Raw genomic sequence first — 19,229 nt, 5'->3', positions numbered from 1 at the left:
TCTGTTGCCCAGGCTGGAGTGCAGTGGCACGATCTCAGCTCACTGCAACCTCTGCCTCCCAGGTTCAAGCAATTCTCCTGCCTCAGCCTCCCGAGTAGCTGGGATTCAGTTGCCTGACACCACACTTGTCTAATTTTCGTATTTTTAGTAGAGATGGGGTTTTGCCATGTTGGTCAGGCTGGTCTCGAACTCCCGACCTCAGGTGATCCACCCTCCTCAGCCTTCCAAAGTGCTGGGATTACAGGCGTGATCCACTGCGCCCGGCCAACTACTGGTCATTTTGGATGGAAATGATTTTAAGCAGGGTTATAGAATATTTAAGCTTAAATCACATTGACTTCATCCCTGTTCACTTTGCAGATGAAGAAAGTGAAGTCCAGTAAAGATCAAGTAGACCTCTCACGTAGACAGCGGGAAAGAGCTAAGACTACAACTCAGATCTCCAAACAGCTACATCAGCTCTGTTTCCAGCGTGACAAGTTACTGGTTCTAAGAATGCTCTTCCTTGGATCCCAGCACCTTCCTCACGACCCTCTCTACTTTCTCCATGTGCTCTGGTGCCACGGGAACAATGAACCTTCATTGAGCTGGACTGCAATCCAGCAAGTGACTATTCTTTCAACAGTGGAGACTGGACTTCGCTGCCAGGGAAGGTCCTGTTTTAAGGGAGAATTCGCAGTGGGCCAGGACTGCAATATCCTGTAACCACAGAAAGCTCAAACAGGGCACCTTGAGCATGTGAGTCTGTGAGATCCAAGGTGGTGCTAGGTAAACTATATCTATAATAAAACTCAAGCAATGCTATGCTTTTGCTTATACAAAGAGTGCTTGTATCTCTCACAGCATATAGGGACCATGTGGGGACAGAGTCATCAATCAACAGATTGATGGCTCATGCTTTTATCAGCATGAAAACCAGCCAGTCCCGCAGCCTTGGAGCTGTCCGCTTGCACCATGACATCAGTGTAATTTTAATTTAACATGAACACACCTTACATTCTTTTCCCTTGAGCTTTGTGATGAAAAGTGGTTATATTTTTACAGTGCTAGGGATTCTGCCCCATGCCCTATTCAAAAGCTGATCCGGACCTTCAACTACATCACAAAGTTTGTTGTTGTTGTTTGTTTGTTTTAAGGCCACATCTCAGAAATACTACATGATTAGTCAATCTAGAAGCCTACTGCCAAGGACTGGGTGACGTTCAGAGTGCCCAAAGTTTATAAAACTTTCATTGCCAGGTGAACCACTGTGCAAGCCCACAGTTCTCGGCACAACTGTCAATGCAGGGCAATGAGAAACGGTGGGGAAGGCAAGAGAAAGTTACTACTTACCCTGTGCCCTTCAAACATGCCTCCCACCTCCACCCAAACTACGTAAGTAGAATGTAGTTTACAGTAATTTACATAAGTAGAATAATTTACAAAAGTAGAATGTAGTTTTCAGTAAATGTAATTTTACTGAAAATTTTCTCTCAAATTCATGCCTTCTTCAAATAATATCTTCTTTGTAGCCACCATCTCCCTGAATTTAAAACATGTGTTAAAGTTGCTGGGTTTACTTTAGCCTCGTTATCAGCTAGGCAGCTTATCAATTCAGAGATTCAAGTCAATGTTTGTAAGAAAACAATACAGAAAGTGGGATGTTTTCCAGGACTGGGAGTGAGAAATGTAACTCCCATCTCCCCTAACCCCTCCTGTGACCCAGGTTTGTAGGATCTAACTGGGCCCTCCAGAGTCTCCATTTACAGGTGGATTACTAATTATCTCATCACTCAGGGCCCGTAGAGATTTCAGACATAATGAACAAACCATTCTGTGACTCTTATTCCAAGGCATTAGGTAAGAATACATCATAATGTGGTATGCCTTAAATAACAATTTTCACCAGCCTCTCACGTCCACACTAATGCACTGTTCCTGCACAAAGAACTAATGGAATCAGATGCTGCACTCAACAAAGGAAAATTGTAGAGTTACCCAGTAGACTATAGAATGGGAGAGAAGCTGCCATTCATGACAAAGGGATGACTAATTACAATGAAAACAGCAAGTTTCAGTCTATCCTCCCCAAAGGACAGACTTCTATACACATGGAGCACAGTATTTACTGTGTACTGTAAGCCAAGTTACAAAAAGACCCTTGTTAGTTATAAAACAGCCCATGTGAAACGCCAAAAAAAAAAAAAAAATGAATGACCGGCTGGAAGGAGAACAAGGTATATCCATTTTGTTCACTGCTCTCCCTAGGTTGGTGGTCACATCAGTCAATCTGGCTTCGGTTTAGAGTAAGTCTTTCCTAGGAGTCCCACAGGGTTCACGTATCCAGTGACAAAACTCAAGGATACAAAAGTTAGCACCGTTTTTAAGTTAATGACATTCAATTCAAGAAGTATTTGTTGAGTATCTATTCTGTTCAAGTCACTATGCTAAGTGCCGGAAATACGATGGTGACACAGCTTGCTTCTGATCTTGCCTGTACACAAACAAGCCACTAGTCCCAACACGTGTGGTAGGGAACATGGTTGGGGGTAGGGGTAAGAGGCTGTGAAGTGGCCCCTACCCCACCAGAGTGGCCCCTATCCCTGTCTTCAAGACTCAAATACAAGAATAGTAACACTCACACCACAAAAATCAGCTCCATGCAGTGCCCTAGGTAGATCAGAATGGTTCTTTCTCCACTAGGATCCTATTCATGTTTTTAAAAAGGTCAGTAAGTTCTCGGACACTCCTCTTAAGAAGGGGAGGTAGGCACCCCTATGCCCCCTTCACCTCAATTCTGCTTCAATCTATATATTACAGCCGACGTGACACTAGGATTTCCACGGCTGGGCCAGAAAATGCCAGGAGGTTTACACCTGGTTCTCTTGGTGCATTTGCCCTGAAGCTCTGAGGCTACATATATCTGGTTCCGTTTGTCACCTGTTGCCACACTGTCCAGCATATAAGACTTTACTTCTGGAAATTCTATCCCATCCCTTGCCAAGACAAAATAAATTGACTTAGCACTGGTATCTAAAAGCTGCCACGGACTTCTGGCTTCCAGACAGAGGTATGACCCTCATCTAGTTGACAGACAAAACTCACTGGGAAAGTGACATTCTTCATTAGGGAACAGCAATATAATAATTCCTCATCACTTCCAAATGAACCACACCATCCATGCCCCAAGAATTACACATATTTAGTATCTGGGGAGGCTTGTGCAATATTTACAACATGCACCATGTTTATGTCAGCAGGCTAGTCCTGTAGACGACAGGGGCAGGCAATCACGTTGCACATAAGAAATAAAGCTGCATGGGGTCAGGAGACCAGCTGCACGGCCGCAGCAGTAAATGCCTGCTTCCCTCTTCCTCCTTCCCATGAAATAAATGTCTTGTCCGTCTCTCTCGCTCTCTCTCTTTTTTTTTTTTTTTTTTTTTGAGATAAAGTCTCACTCTGTTGCCCAGACTGAAGTGCACTGGCACAATCTCGGCTCGCTGCAACCCCTGCCTCCAGGGTTCAAGTGATTCTCCTGCCTCAGCCTCCTGAGGACCTGGGATTACAGGTATGCACCACCCCCCTCAGCTAATTTTTGCACTTTTAGTAGAGATAGGGGTTTCACCATGTTCACCAAGCTGGTCTTGAACTCCTGACCTCAGGTGATCCACCTGTCTCAGCCTCCCAAAGTGCTGGGATTACAGGCGTGAGCCACCGCGCCCGGCCCCATCTCTACTTCTTTTCCAGCCCTGTCAATCAATACTCAGAACCATCTCATCATCAGTCCTGGCATCCGTTCAAAGAGAGATGAGGAGAGGGAAAAAAGAAGGAATAAGATTCGTAAACAAATAGAAGAGAATGATTTGGGGGAGGGAATGTTAAAAAGTAGCAGGGACTCTGGATTATCCCTTCCATATCCCTTACTATCTGTCAGAACCTCCCACCTAGTTAGCTTCACCAATACAAGCTCCAAGTATAATAAGGCTCTCTCTCTCTACAATAGGCAAAATACCCCACTTTAATAGCTAAAGGAACTACCAAAAGACATGATAGCTATCCATTCATTAAAGGAACAGCTTGCGCTTCTATGATATTTTATTTTATTTTATTTTATTTTATTTTATGTATTGGGTTTTGGTGGGGGGGTTGAGATGGAGTTTCACTCTTGTTGCCCAGGCTGGAGTGCAATGGTGCGATTTTGGCTCACTGCAACCTCTGCCTCCCGGGTTCAAGTGATTCTCCTGCCTCAGCCTCCCAAGTAGCTGGGATTACAAGCGTGTGGCACCACGCCTGGTTAATTTTGTATTTTTAGTAGAGACGGGATTTCTTCCATGTTGGTCAGGCTGGTCTCGAACTCCCGACCCCAGGTAATCCTCCCACCTCAGCCTCCCAAAGTGTTGGGATTACAGGCGTGAGCCACCATGCTGGGCCTATTTTATTAGTTTTTAGAGACAGGGTCTTGCTCTGCTGCCCAGGCTGGAGTGCAGTGGCATGATCATGGCTCGCCACAGCCTCTCCCTCCCAGACTTAAGTAATCCTCCTGCTTCAGCCTCCTGAGTAGCCGAGACTATAGGTATGCACCACCACGCCTGGCTAGTTTCTGATTTTGTGTAGGGACAAGGTCTCACTATGTCACCCAGGCTGGTCTCGAATTTTTTATCTCAAGTGATCCTCCTACCTCGGCCTCCCAAAATGCTGGGATTACAGGTGTGAGCCACTGCACCTGGCCTATTTATACAATATTATCTTTTTCTTTACCCCATCCTTAGATTGAGCAGAGCGCTTCTTTTCAGTACTGAGGCAGCATAGGGATGAAAGAGGTGAATAAATAAAATCAAATGGGGGACCACTGAGTAACTACTGAGGCAGAAGACTGGCACAACAGCTGATGAAAAAGGTGGCTTGAGCGAGAACAAAAATGCAAGCAGCAGCTACCCTACAAGAGGAATTCAAGTGCTCCTTAAGGGAAAGTCAGGGGGAAAAAATGAGAGATTTACTGACCTGACAGCAGGAAAGAAACATTCATACATCACTTGAAAGGGCAAGCACCAAACAAATTCCTCAACCACTTTTGTATCAAGCAGCGTGTTCAAACCCTTCATGGAGACTGAGGCATCTCTATGGAATTGTGGGTTCAACAGCCCTCAACAAGTACCTGTGGAATGAGTGGCTTTCAGGGAGCCTCTGCCTGCCCAGGCTCTGTGTGAATGGTTCCCAGAAGTTAACCATGGCTGGACAGGGACTCCTGGCTTTATCTCAGGGCTCAGTCGACTGAGCCAAGTGCATTTTCCAAAGGGTAACTTTACTTCATTCCAGGACTAGACATAATTTCTGAAAAGTGGCATGTTATGGGAAAAATACATTGTGGCTTTTTTCTTTTTTTTTTTTTTTTTTCAGAAAACTCATTTATAATAAAGACAGTGTGACCACTGATCCCTTTCACAAGGGCTTGAAAGTAAATAACTGTTGAATGACTGTAAGTCCATGGGGGGCAATGAGTGAATCAATGAAGGAAGAAACAAACAAATGCACGAGCAGATGGAGATGCCAATCATTTCTGTGGTCACAGAATCCCTGGATTTAAGCAGAATCTGGAAAGATCTGTTCTCAAAGGCTCTAATGCTACAGGCTGCCACAAACGACACCAAGGGTGGTTAAAATATTTTACCCTCCTGATTTTTCAAAACCTGTCACACTTTTCCTTCCTGTAGACAAAGCAAAAGCTAACGATTCACTAAACAAAGAAATATGTCCTGACTGGCCCTCTCACTGTGGACCTCCAGGAAACAATGATTTCAGAGGCATGAGCTTAGCCGCAAAAGTGAATGCTACAGACCTCACCAGAGAAGAATCGAGCTCATCCTAGGCAAGGTACACTTCAAGATCTGCTTCAACTGTCACCCTGCCCTCTGGGGACATCTTACAGGTTCATCCTAAGACTGCAGATGTTGGTCAGGATGGGAAGCATTATTTCCAAAGCTATTTTATAGCAACATACTAACTGTATTTTCATCTTGGGTAACTTAAAAGGTGCCATCCTTGACCTGGCACTTGAAGATGCCATGTTATGGCTGTGCACGGTGGCTCACGTCTATAATCCCAGAACTTTGGGAAGCTGAGGTGGGCGGATCACGAGGTCAGGAGTTCGAGACCAGCCTGGTCAACATGGCGAAACCCCGTCTCCACTATAAATACAAAAATTAGCTGGGCATGGTGGCATATGCCTGTAATCCTAGCTACTCAGGAGGCTGAGGCAGGGGAATCACTTGAACCTGGGAGGCAGAGGTTGCAGTGAGCAGAAACTGTGCCACTGCACTCCAGCCTAGCGGACAGAGCAAGACTCTGTCTCTCAGGAGGAAAAAAAAAAAAAAGGATGCCATGTTGATTTACCTAAACTTCTGTCTAAAGCCAAATATCTCAGAAAAAGAAAACCTGTGGTTATACACCTTGCCCACAAAATGTAGTTTTATAATAAATTATCTCTTAAGCACTCTCCGTAAGTGTTTTCATTTCCTCCCACTGACAAACAGTCCAAGGGAGATAAAGAGGCACCAGCCCACTGAGAAGGCCCTTGTGATACCTGTGTCAGCAGTATGGACATCAGAGATAAGGTTGTGAACAATGCTAACAAGGATAAAGCTGACAGCCTCAGGGCGGATAACGTGCCTCTCTGGCAAGTGAGAAAACCACTTGACAGAGGGCTACTTTGGGTTTTGATTCATCAGTGAATTTTGTTGAAAGGAACACATGAGAGTTTCCAGGGGTCAGAGAGCTGTTCCTGTTTCATTTTACCATCATCAGAACGATCCAAGCAGCAAATCCACATAAGAAACGTTTGGGTTTTTTTTATGATTTTTTTGTTTTTTGTTTTTGAGATTTTTTTGTTTTTTGTTTTTTGTTTTTTTATGATTTTTTTGTTTTTTGTTTTTTGTTTTTGTTTTTTGCTTTGAGACTTAACAAAGTCTCGCTCTGTTAACCAGGCCGGAGTGCAATGGTGCAATCCCGGCTCACTGCAACCTCTGCCTCCCAGTTTCAAGCGATTCTCCTGCCTCAGCCTCCTGACAAGCTGGGATTACAGACGGGCACCACCACACCCAACTGATTTTTTGCATTTTTAATAGAAATGGGATTGCACCATGTTAGCTAGGCTGGTCTCAAACTCCTGACCCCAAGTGATCCACCAGCCTAGGCCTCCCAAAGTGCTGGGTTTATAAGCGTGAGCCATTGCACCCAGCCTCTATCAGAAATTTTTTGAACAAAGCAAATGCTAGGATCCATAAAGAAACAGCTCCAAGTTTCACAAGATGAACATCTGAACCCCCAGCTGTACTGACTATAGCTGACGAGTCACTCATTTCACATGCAGTAACATTTGTCCCAATTTCTAGCAAGGTTGGTGTGCTAGGCACTGTGCATTAATTACACAAGGAGGAATCAGGCACAGCACTAGTTATCAAAGGACCTAAAGCAAAAGGGGATAAAAGACAGCAAAGACATCTGACAAATTCCAGAAAGAGGCAAGATAAACTGGCCACCTGGGTCCAGGCGAGGTGGCTCATGCCTATAATACCAGTACTTTGGGAGGCCGAAGCAGGCGGATCACCTGAGGTCAGGAGTTTGAGACCAGCCTGGCCAACATGGTGAAACCCAGTCTCTACTAAAAATACAAAAATTAGCTGGGCATGGTGGCAGGTGTCTGGAGTCCCAGCTACTCGGGAGGCTGAGGCAGGAGAATCGCTTGAACCCAGGAGGCGGAGGTTGCAGTGAGCCAAGACTGCGCCACTGCACTCCAGGGCAGACAGAACGAGACTCTGTCTCAAAAAGACAAAAACAAAAAAACAAAGATAAACTGGTCATCCGGAATAAGGGAAAGGAACTATCCTTGGTTTATAGAAAAAAAGAAAAACACCAAAAAACACAAGAAAATCCATTAAATGTATCTGAAACAGGATTTCAGGCAGCAATAACCACTAAGATCATCAAGTCAAACCAGAGGAAGATATATTTTGGATCCAGCTTAAAGGGAGAAGCAAACAACACACACCTAACAGAAAACATCAATTTCTGTAATGAAACAAACTCCAGAACTTCAGAAAGGATTTGGAGGTTGTGTGGAATCTACTTCCAGAGAGATAAAGGCAGACGCTGCACCCATTACATGAGAGCAGGCTGGGAGCAGGCAAGATCGCCTGCCAGAGCCTGTTAGGATCCTGGAGCACGAGAGCACCTCTCCCGGGTGGGGGTTCAGACATAGGCAGGATGATGTCGGGACAGAGCTGGAAAGCCTTGCTGACTGGCCTGACCTTAAAGAATGTGTCCGAGCTGGACGTGAGGAACCAGGGAGGCCCAGCATCCCCATAAGGAGGACAGCATGGGTAAAATGACAGAGAAACCAGGAAGCCTGAAACCACAAAAGACACAGAGAAGCACCAAGTCTGATGGTCCCATGTGTGACGCGAGTACAAGGAGAAAAACAGATCAGGATGCCTGATGCTGGCAGCTACTAAAGTCCAAGCTGTCACTTGTGCTTTATTCATTAAAGTGAACTCGAGGCTGGGTGCAGTGGCTCACACCTGTAATCCCAGCACTTTCGGAGGTCTGGGCGGACAGATCACTTGAGTCCAGGAATTCATGACCAGCCTAAGCAACATGACAAAAGCCCATCTCCACAAAAAAGTAAAAAATTAGCCAAACATGGTGGCATATGCCTGTAGTCCTAGCTACTTGGGAGGCTGAGGTGGGAAGATCACTTGAGCCCAGTAGGAGCTGTGACTGCACCACTGCACTCCAGCCTGAGTGACACGGTGAGACCCTGTCTCAAAAAAAAGAAAAAAGAAAAAAAGTCAAGGTGGAAAGCAGAAGTCAGAGGTCAGTAATCAGTGAGCCCCTCCCACAGCACCAGACTGTCACCATTAATCAATACTGAGCAAGGATTAATTGCAAAGCAGTGCCGGGTGCGGTGGCTCACACCTGTAATCCCAGCACTTTGGGAGGCCGAGACGGGCGGATCATGAGGTCAGGAGATCGAGACCATCCTGGCTAAGACGGTGAAACCCCGTCTCTACTAAAAACACAAAAAATTAGCCGGGCGAGGTGGTGGGAGCCTGTAGTCCCAGCTACTCGGGAGGCTGAGGCAGGAGAATGGCGTGAACCCAGGAGGCGGAGCTTGCAGTGAGCCGAGATGGTGCCACTGCACTCCAGCCTGGGCAACAAAGCGAGACTCTGTCTCAAAAAAAAAAAAAAAAAAAATTGCAAAGCAGTTACATGTTACATCATTACTTGTTAAATCCTAAAGTGTGTTTTCAAAGTAGAAAGAGCTCATTCATAAGAATGCCAGCCACATGGATCAACAGGCCAGTGAGGCGCTAGGGGCAAACCCCTGATCCGCCACTTGGTAGGGTTTGGGTCACTTACCTGTCTCTCCACAGCTAATTTCCCCCATGCAAAATGAAAACAATTACGCCCACCCTCCAGGACTTCTGTGAAAACAAATTGAGAACATATCTTTCAATTACCTGTGACAAGTTAAGACAGTTAAATAATAAATGTTAGTTCTCTCCTCCCGTCCTGGTTTCTCTAATGGTTGCCATCAAATGCAGGCTTTCTTCCACAGTAAGCAGCACTAATAAAAACTTCAAAATATTTTTAACAAGCGCAAGGCTAACAAGATGACTCAGTAATACCAAGGCCAGGCCTAGATGTCCGTTACTAACAAATACTAAAACGCTTTTTAAAAAATATTTCTCTAGGAACTGAGTAAGTGAGTACATTATACGTCAAAGGGAAAATTGACGAGGCAGCACAATGAGGCTTGGAGGTTGTTGTGCTTCAATATCTATAGCAATATTCTAAAAATATGTTCACAATATTCTAAAATCAATAGCAATTACATTATTTAGGGCATTGATCCTTCCTCCAACCCCAAACTAGCATGGAAGCCTTCCGAATGCTCAAGTTATTATAGATCCTTTTCTGAGCTGAGCCTAAGGCTAAGCCTATAGGGTTCCTGTTCTTTAAAAAAAAAAAAAAAAAAATTACCTATCACTAAAGAGAGTAGTGAACATGCTTTAGGAGTTTATAGAATAAACAGCTTCCTGTTTCTCAAGCCCAATGTACAATAAACTATGGGAATTATTGATAAATTAGCTTGAGTTATGACAAATGTATTCATAAAGTTTACATATGGGAAATAAAAAGAATTTGTAGAAAAGGATACGAATTTCAGCCGGGCACAATGGCTCATGCCTGTAATGCCAGCACTTTGGGGGGCCAAGGCGGGTGGATCACCTGAGGTCAAGAGTTCGAGACCAGCCTGGACAATATGGCAGAACTCCGTCTCTACTAAAAATACAAAAATTAGCCAGGCATGGTGGTGCACGCATGTAATCCCAGATACTTGGCAGGCTAAGGCAGGAGAATCGCTTGAACCTGGGAGGTGGAGGTTGCAGTGAGCTATGATCATGTGCCACTGCACTGTCAGCCTGGGTGACAGAGCGAGACTCTGTCTAAAAAAAAAGAAAGAAAAAAAAAGGATGTGAATTTCAAACACTGAGTAGCAGGGATGTGACCACGGGTTTTACCTACGTTATATTTTCAGGATTTTGCTGTTCTTGTAGTTGTCCACCCAGCATCCAATCCCCACCTCTCTCAGTAAACAAATTAGAAAGTCCATACCAATTAGCATCAAATTACAATTACTAGGCCTAAATTATTTGTACTTCTCCCTAAGCCATAATTGCAGAATTTCCTTCTACTGAAAGCATTTCAGACCTTTAATTTTCATTACTTCAGCATGGAATTAGCAACATATTTCCCATAGGCATTTTATTACCTATTATTTTATGATGATGAATAACCAAAACCTCAATGAGAAAATGACTGTAGATGGTGCAGGGTGGGAAGAGGACGACACCCACATTTATTGATTTTTGGAATGCCACAGAGGAGTATGATTTGAGCCACGATGTCAGGTCCCTGAGTGAATGCTCCACCCACTCCCACCTCTCAAGCCACCCCAGGAAACTCCATCCCCCATGCCACATACCCCGACCCAATTATTATGAAGGATCTGAAACTTTTTGAGCACTGACATGACACCACAAGTGGAAAATTCTGCCCCTGACCTCGTGAGACAGGTCGCAGTCAAAACGCAGACGCTTCTAGTCAAAACACAGCATCGCAGGTGGAGACTGAAAACCAGCCCTGTCTGTTGTTGGTGTGGTTTAACAGCTGATGTGGGTATTCTGGGGGTGCTATGCTGTTGCTTCGCTACATGTTATTGTTTCAGTGAACTGATAGTATGTCATATGAGTAAGTGTAAGAAAATGATCACTTATCAGTAATCATATGAATTAAGGAATAACGATGATAGTAAACAACCACAGATTGTTCACATGGGTGGCTGAGACCGTGACACCTTTGCTTTCTGGCAGCAGTTCAATGTACATTAACTTTGTTTCGTGCACAAAATTATTTCAAATATAAAATTACCCTCAGGCTATGCGTTTAAGGTATCTGTGAAACATAAACAAATTTCATGTCTAGATTTGGGCAACATCCCCAAGCTATCTCATTATGTATATGCAAATATTCAAAAATCTGAATAATTCAAAATCCAACACTTCTCGTCCCAAACATTTCAGATCAGGAATCTTCAACCTTTATTATCTCCTTCTGTGTTATTACACACTAATTCTTTTTGCCGAATCTTGTTCTCATCTCATTCAAAATCCTAGGGACTCCCCAGTGGGATCAGGGGAGGAAAGCTACGGTAGAGTCACTGTGGCCCAGCCCTTAAGAAAAGTAAAATAAAAACACAAGGATGACAGCTGTCTTGAAGAGATGGTTGTTGGGTTTCTTTTTTTCAATCCCAAGCAACGACAAAAAAGGCCAATATTCCATTTAGCGTATCGTCATCTAGCTAAAGCAGACCATAGCTACATTAAAAATGTTCCTATGATCATCAGCACAGTTTTACAAACATTCTGTACTATTAATAATTATGCAGAGAATTTTTCTTTTTACTTTGTCCAACTTGAACATTTAATCCAACCCAGCCTCCCCTTGCCTCCTACATTTAGTCCCTTCCCACCATGAGAGAGTAACCTGGAGTAGCCAGGATTGCATTCCCAGCCCACTGCCCTCTGGCCCTGTACCACGCCCTGCCACCCTGGTCCAGAGCCATGGCTGCACCCACTGTCCTTTTCCAGAATTGCATCGAGACCCATTCGCCACTCACCAAGTGACCAGCTGCCCCTCCACCCTCTGACTCCCCAACGCTGTGGTCAGAAGGCCCCATCTCCACCTCCACTGACAATCCTCAGAGGTTCTATTTTTTTTTTTAAGATGGAGTCTCCACCCAGGCTGAATCCTCAGAGGTTCTAACGCTATTTCAAAGACCACTGGGATCAGCTGTGAAGACTGAAGTGCATCAATGACTTTGGGAACAAATAGCCTCTTAGTCCCTTAAAAAGAACATAACAAACATACAAGAAAAGGCCTTCTTGATAATAATTTGGAAGAACATTTGAAATAAGTGTATCATTTCAGGCCAAGTGAGTTGCTCACGCCTATAATCCCAGCACTTTGGGAGGCCAAGGCAGGCAGATCACCTGAGGTCAGGAGTTCGAGACCCATCTGACCAAAATGGCGAAACCCCGACTCTACTAAAAATACAAAAATTAGCCAGGTGTGGTGATGGGTGTCTGTAGTCCCAGCCACTCAGGAAGCTGAGGCAAGAGAATTGCTCGAACCCGGGAGGCAGAGGTTGCAGTGAGCTGAGATCGCGCCACTGCACTCCAGCCTGGGCGACAGAGTGAGACTCCATCTTAAAAAAAAAAAAAAAAAAGCTTACCATTACTTTAAATAAATTACATAAAATTAATATTCTTAAACCTTACACAGATATTTTAAAGTCATGGTGCACTATTTTACAAAGGACAACTTTAGAAGTTAATTCTGATATGGAAAGGAAGTCAAGATTAAGTTTGTCATTAGGAATTTTCTTTTCATTAGCTCCCTTGTATCCATATTAACAAATCAATAATAATATCAGGTATTACTGAGGCACAACGGTGCATGATTGAAGTAGGACCTGGTGTCATAATGGTGTCATCAATACAACACCTGTGGTGCATCTGGGTTGAGATCACAAATCAGTATCTTGGCTCAAGTACTGAGCTCCCAACAAGTTGCTCCGGGGCAGCCACCCTTACGTCTCTCTCCCCATCCAAAACATTGCATTTTCCACCTACCAGCCTCAAAGGGATTTTGTGGGGATTATCCATGTCTGAAAGATCTCTCATCTTTGAGATGAAAGGTCCTAATGAGTATTTTGTTGAGAAGCACTCCCACTCTACCCTCTGGGAAGGTTCCAAACTCCTCTTCTAAGGGTGTCTACTACAGGTTGGAAAATGTTACGTTTGAAGTAGAAATCATAATAGACTTTTAATTACAAGCAAGTGGGGTAGCTCACTGTTAAGCAGAGACCAGAGACTCTTCAATTCTTTTTTTTTTTTTTTTCCCTCAGCTGCTCTGGTGGGTGTGGCCTGGAGCCTCACTTTCTTGCTCCGTAAGTCCAGGTTGGGCATCCAAAGCCGCTATGAGAAGCAGGGTTTACAATGAGAGGAAACGGTAATGAAGTGGAAACATCTATATAATATCACAATTATATAAAGTAGGACTTGGCTATGGCCGCAAAAGTACTTAGACAATCTGGCCAGGCGCGGTGGCTCAAGCCTGTAATTCCAGCACTTTGGGCAGCCGAGGTGGGCGGATCACTTGAGGTCAGAAGTTCGAGACCAACCTGGTCAACATAGTGAAACCCTGTCTTTGCTAAAAATACAAACATTAGCCGGGTGTCGTGGCACACACCTGTAATCCCAGCTACTCAGGAGGCTGAGGCACAAGAATCACTTGAAACCAGGAGGCGGAGGTTGCAGAGAGCCAAGATCACGCCAGTGCACTCCAGTCTGGGCAACAGAGCAAGACTCAGTTTCCAAAAATAAAAAAAAATTAAGTACTTAATCAATCTGAAGCAAGAAAAGCACCATGCACAGCAAATAATGGATAATTCTTTATAAAGTCCTTTAATCTCTAACCTTTAACAACAGATCCTAGGCATGATAAACACCAACTTACAAATGATCTCTAAAAGAGGTTAACTTGATTCTTAATAGTAAATGTGGATTTTAATTGTGCTAACTATAAACTACAGTTCTTCTTTAGTAACACTTTTCATTCATCACACAATCCAAAGTAAGGACAAACCCTCGATGCAACTGAGGCTCCGTCCTCCGTTGGCTTCCGCGGCTCCCTGACGACAGGTGATTCCCTGCCCCACAACTGACCCAGCCTCCTTCCTGAGCTCCTCCCTCTGCGCCCACCTCCTGGGATGGGCCAGCCTTTCTTAGTGCTCCAGGCTTGGTCCTCATCTCTGTGTCTTCAATATTCTCTTCCAGGGTGACTTCACGGTTTTTCACTATCATCGACAATAACCAAGACTCGATTTCTTCTGAGTTCCAGACCCACTTGCCCACCTACCAGATATGCCACCTCAAAAATCAACATGACCCAGACTTGTTATTCTTTTCCAACCCTACCCTAACCCCTGATCACCTGGCCCCCCTTTCTGTGCACCCAAACCAGGAAAATGGTACCTCTGTCCAGCCGCTCTGGAAAGACAGGAACCCATCAATCACCCTAGGCTTGCTTCTCCTTTCCCAGATCATGCACACCAAAATGGCCATCAAATCCTCTGGCAGGTACTTCCTAAGTAACTCTTCAATGTATACCTCCCTCTCCTTTGCGGCAATGAGTTCATTCAGCCCTTATAGGCTGATCCTAGCCTGATGCCTCTATTGTTTCCTACTGGAGGATTTCCAGTCCTTTCTCCACAAATCTCTCCTCCACACTGCAGCTAGGGGAAAATTCTAAAACACCAATTTGATCCTGTTGTGCTCCAGTTTGAAACCTTTCAATGTCATCCATCTCTCACAATTAATACTTCTTTGCATGACATACAAAACTCTACTGACCTTTCCAGCTCCTGTCCTCCCAGCCACCAATGTAAATTCCTTGTAGCCCACATCATACCAGGTACTCCAAATGCCTCCAGGCCTTTGATCCTAGCTGACACGCTCCCTTCTGTCTGCTTTAGCAGCTTGGCAAATTTCTCCTCACTCTTAAGAGCAACTTAAGCAGTTCATGCTAAAACGTCTTCCCTAACAACACATAACAGGAATAATAATTCTTTTATTTATTTATTTATTTATTTATTTATTGAGACAGAGTTTCCCCTGTTGCCCAGCCTGGAGTGCAGTGGTGCAATCTCGGCTCACTGCAACGTCCACCTCCCAGGTTCAAGCGATTCTCCTGCCTCAGCCTCCCAAGTAACTGGGATTACCGGCATCCGCCACCACATCCAGCTAATTTTTGTAGTTTTTAATAGAGACAGGGTTTCACCATGTTGGCCAGGCTGGTCTCGAACTCCTGACCTCAGGTGATTGGCCTCTGGAAGTGCTGGGATTACAGGCGTGAGCCACCGCGCCCACCCAATAAATCTTTACCTTCAGGTGTATCACTGCACCTTGCACAAATCTCTGTTCGAGCACTTGCCATGCTATGCAGGAAGTATTCACTTCCGTGCCCATCTGTTTCACTAGGGCCTGAGCTCTGTTCAATGAGTCTTTGCTCAGCCCTGCCTGATGCAGGGCATAGTAAAGAATATATGAGCACTGAGTGTTCAATAACAACTTAATAAACAAATACAAGTTCTAGCATATAGTCATCTTAATATTTCATAAATCCACTCTAAAACGCTGCTTCCACTTTCTTCCTATCATCCAGAAATCCCAAGTTATGTCAAGTTCAGGTATTCTCTGGATCTTGATGAATATCCATGGAGACATGCTCCAAAGCTGTCTGGAAGGCCGATGCATAACCATTCATTTCTATAACACGTAAACACAGCTGTCTATAAATGTTTATTATGTTTTCCTTTTTTTGACAGAGTGTCTTTTTTTTTTTTTTTTTTTTTGAGACAGAGTCTTGCTCTGTCACCTAGGCTGGAGTGCAGTGGCCGGATCTCAGCTCACTGCAAGCTCCGCCTCCCGGATTCATGCCATTCTCCTGCCTCAGCCTCCCAAGTAGCTGGGACTACAGGCGCCCGCCAACTCGCCTGGCTAATTTTTTGTATTTTTAGTAGAGACGGGCTTTCACCGTGTTAGCCAGGATGGTCTCGATCTCCTGACCTAGTTATCCACCCGCCTCGGCCTCCCAAAGTGTTGGGATTATAGGCGTGAGCCACCGTGCCCGGCCAACACTGAGTCTCATTTCTGTTGCCTAAGCTGGAGTGCATTGGTGCCATCATGACTCACTGAAACCTCTGCCTCTCGGGCACAAGCCATCCTCCCCTCTCAGCCTCCCAAGTTGCTGGGAGTACAGGCATGCACCACCATGTCCCACGAATTGTTTTCATTAGTAGTAGAGACAGGGTTTTGCCATGTTGCCCAGGCTGGTCTCAACCTCTTGGGCTCAAGTGAACGACCCACCTTGACTTCCCAAACAGCTGCGATTACAGGCATAAGCTACCATGCCTGCCCTAAAAAATATTTCTTACAGTACATTCAAAACCCAAGCTGAACCACTGGGCTTAGTCACGGAGACACACATAAATAAAGGAGCTTTTTGGGAACTAAGTTTCTACCACCACCTCAGGGTATCACCATCCTACCATAAATTTCCCCTTAAAGGACTAAGATGATCAGTTTACAGCAATGTTTTTAAGGCCTTTTGCCCTGAGGTATTAATCATTACTATGTTTAATTCTTCATAAGGAAAATTCCCGAGGAACTGCCTTAAATTCAGGAAAGATATTTACTAGAAAAAAAATTTTAATGAATACTGACTACATGGTATAGGATTAAAAGAAAACAGCCAAAGTAAATCAAATTTCAGCTTCAAAAATAAATGTCTGGGCCGGGCGCGGTGGCTCACGCCTGTAATCCCAGCACTCTCGGAGGCCAAGGTGGATGGATCACCTCAGGTCAGAAGTTTCAGACCAGCCTGGCCAACATGGTGAAACCCCATCTCTACTAAAAATACAAAAATTAGTTAGGTATGGTGGCACGTGCCTATAATCCCAGCTACTCAGGAGGCTGAGGCAGGAGAATCGTTTGAATCCAGGAGGCAGACGTTGCAGTGAGCCGAGATCGTCGCACTGCACTCCAGCCTGGGCAACAAAGCGAGACTACATCTCAAAAAAAAAAAAAAAAAAAGTCTGGCCAGGCGCAGTGGCTCACACCTGTAATCTCAGCACTCTGGGAGGCCAAGGCAGCCAGATCACCTGAGGTCAGGAGTTTAAGACCAGCCTGGCCAACATAGTGAAACCCTGTCTCTACTAAAAATACAAAAATTAGCCGGGCGCAGTGGTAGGCACCTGTAATTCCAGCTACTTGGGATGCTGAGGCACAGGAATTGCTTGACTGCCAGACATTGCAGTGAGCCGAGATCGGGCCACTGCACTCCAGCTTGGGTCATACAAAAAGACCCTGTCTCAAAAAAAAAAAGAAATATCTGTCCAGATAGCACATTCCAAAGCTACACAGTACACAGGGAGGCAGAACTCATGGCACAGTTAGAGAACAGCATGACAACTTATTTCTTCAATATCTCCACTGTTTCCATTTTCCTTACTTAAAGAGCAGGACGCTACATACTGACTCAAATCTGATGACAAAGCAAATCATCTGAATTTGTTGTCATTTTTCTAATATATTTTAGCTGCTATGCAAAATATTAGTGTAATGTTAGATACTATACTAAAATTACCGTACACAACCATCAACCTTTTCCTATTATGTTACAGCATAATTCCTTATGTCTACTTCTTATTTTGGTGCCCACCTTCAAATAGATACAGATGATTACATTTCACCAAGATTACATGCAAATGTGTGCTGCTTTATGGAATCTTTATAGAATAACAGTTTCTCCAAAGGTGTGCCATGAATGAAACCCTGGTCGTTCTTTCATTCAGCTTGAATCGAACAATGGAAAATCAACTATAAAGTTTACTAACAGGCTGGGCATGGTGGCTCACCCCTGTAATCTCAGCACTTTGGGAGGCTGAGGTGGGAGAATCGCTCAAGCCCTGGAGTTAAGACCAGCCTGGGAAAAAAGGCAAAACCTCATCTCTACTAAAATACAAAAATTAGCCAGGCGTGGTGGCACATATCTGTAATCCCAGCTACTTGAGTGTTTGAAGCAGGAGAATCACTAGAACCTGGAAGATGGAGGCTGTAGTGAGTTGAGATTGCAGCACTGCACTCCAGCCTGGGTGACAGATCAAGACTCTGTCTTAAATAAATAAATTAAATTAAAAATAAAAAAGCCAGGTGTGGTGGTACATACCTGTGGTCCTAGCTACATGAGAGGCTGAGGTGGGAGGATCACTTGAGCCCAGGAGGTCAAGGCTGCAGTGAGCTGTGATCTGCACCACTGCACTCCAGCCTGGGCGATGGAGCGAGACCCTGTCTCAATAACAAAATTGACTAACAGCTACCAGGGGCTGTAAAGGGTTCTAAGATACTAAGCAGCTTCTCCTCACTCAGAATTTCCTGAAGGAAATGGATCTAAAATAGAATACCTAGCCCGGGCAACATGGCGAGATCTCATCTCAAAAAAATAAAAAATAAACAATGGCAGCATGAAAAGTAAAATGTTATTTAAAACCAAAACTACCAGCACTTTGGGAGGCCGAGGCGGGCACATGACCTGAGGTCAGGAGTTCAAGACCAGCCTGGCCAACACGGTGAAACCCCCATCTCTACAAAAATACAAAAATTAGCTGGGCATGATGGGGGGTGCCTGTAATCCCAGCTACTCGGGAGGCTGAGGTGGAAGAATCACTTGAACCAGGGAGGCAGATGTTGCAGTGGGACCAGATCACGCCATTGCACGCCAGCCTGGGCAACAGAGGAGACTCTGTCTCAAAAAAAAAAAATCAACTGTAACCACTTCTGTCTCCTGAAGAGGAAGCACAGTTTGCAGTGTGGAGAGAGAATCTCTACACTTCTCCTTTTCATCTATAGAGATTGATAAAAGATGGAGAAAGGAAAAGGCAGAAATTTCAAAACCACTCCCAGATATTCCAGGCACATAAAGGGTGGGTAGAGAGTCTTCTGTCTTTAGCATTCATTGATGCGGACGGGCTCCAGAAAGGCAGAAAGCCAGGAGACACACATGCCAAA

At 44.6% G+C, this 19,229-nt stretch overlaps 1 protein-coding gene across 6 annotated transcripts in view; it reads right to left on the bottom strand.

Moving 5' to 3' along the window:
- Positions 1-19,229, bottom strand: part of LOC105478722 (TIAM Rac1 associated GEF 2) — a 322,470-nt gene that overhangs the window by 175,096 nt on the left and 128,145 nt on the right. Inside the window, exon 1 of one of the 6 annotated variants that reach the window (XM_011736308.3) lies at positions 9,495-9,510. The exons of the other annotated variants lie outside the window; for them this stretch is intronic. The gene's annotated coding sequence lies outside the window, so the exon portion shown is untranslated. Of the gene's footprint in view, positions 1-9,494; positions 9,511-19,229 lie in introns of those variants that run through there. 6 annotated transcript variants of the gene reach the window in all.

This window comes from Macaca nemestrina, chromosome 5 (assembly GCF_043159975.1).
Source record: "Macaca nemestrina isolate mMacNem1 chromosome 5, mMacNem.hap1, whole genome shotgun sequence".
Lineage (NCBI taxonomy): Eukaryota > Metazoa > Chordata > Mammalia > Primates > Cercopithecidae > Macaca > Macaca nemestrina.
Note: the sequence above shows the minus strand (reverse complement) of the source record. Positions and strands in the feature narration are given on the sequence as shown.